General features: G+C 64.7%; 1 pseudogene; it reads right to left on the minus strand.

Annotated features, from left to right (window-relative positions):
- Positions 1 to 3: 3 nt before the first annotated feature.
- On the minus strand, positions 4 to 309 carry LOC109364258 (annotated as a pseudogene).
- Positions 310 to 374: the final 65 nt, after the last annotated feature.

Genomic DNA, 374 nt, shown 5'->3' on the forward strand with positions numbered 1-374 from the left:
ATAAGAGCCTCCATAGCCTCCCAGGCCTCCATAGCCCCCAAAGCCGGCACTACGTCCAAAGGTGCCACCCAAGCCAGATCCAACGGCGGGCACTCCTGCTGAGCCAACCACGGCGTTCTGCGGGAAGGAGCTGAGGATGGGCCCGGGGAAGGTGACCACGGAGGCCGGGGGTTGGATCACCACGGTGGAGTCGGGGCACTGGCGCACGCAGGGCTCGTTGTAGCTGTCAGCCAGTGGGGCCGGGGCGGCCACCCCACAGGCAGGGGGCACACAGGCTGGAGCAGGCATCTTCCACACAAGCAAGGAGTCCTGCAAAGGGAACCACAGTGAGGAAAGGGTGAGGGAGAGACTGTATGGATGGAGGCTGGGAGAGA

The sequence above is a fragment of the Meleagris gallopavo genome, unplaced genomic scaffold (assembly GCF_000146605.3).
Source record: "Meleagris gallopavo isolate NT-WF06-2002-E0010 breed Aviagen turkey brand Nicholas breeding stock unplaced genomic scaffold, Turkey_5.1 ChrUn_random_7180001830713, whole genome shotgun sequence".
NCBI lineage: Eukaryota > Metazoa > Chordata > Aves > Galliformes > Phasianidae > Meleagris > Meleagris gallopavo.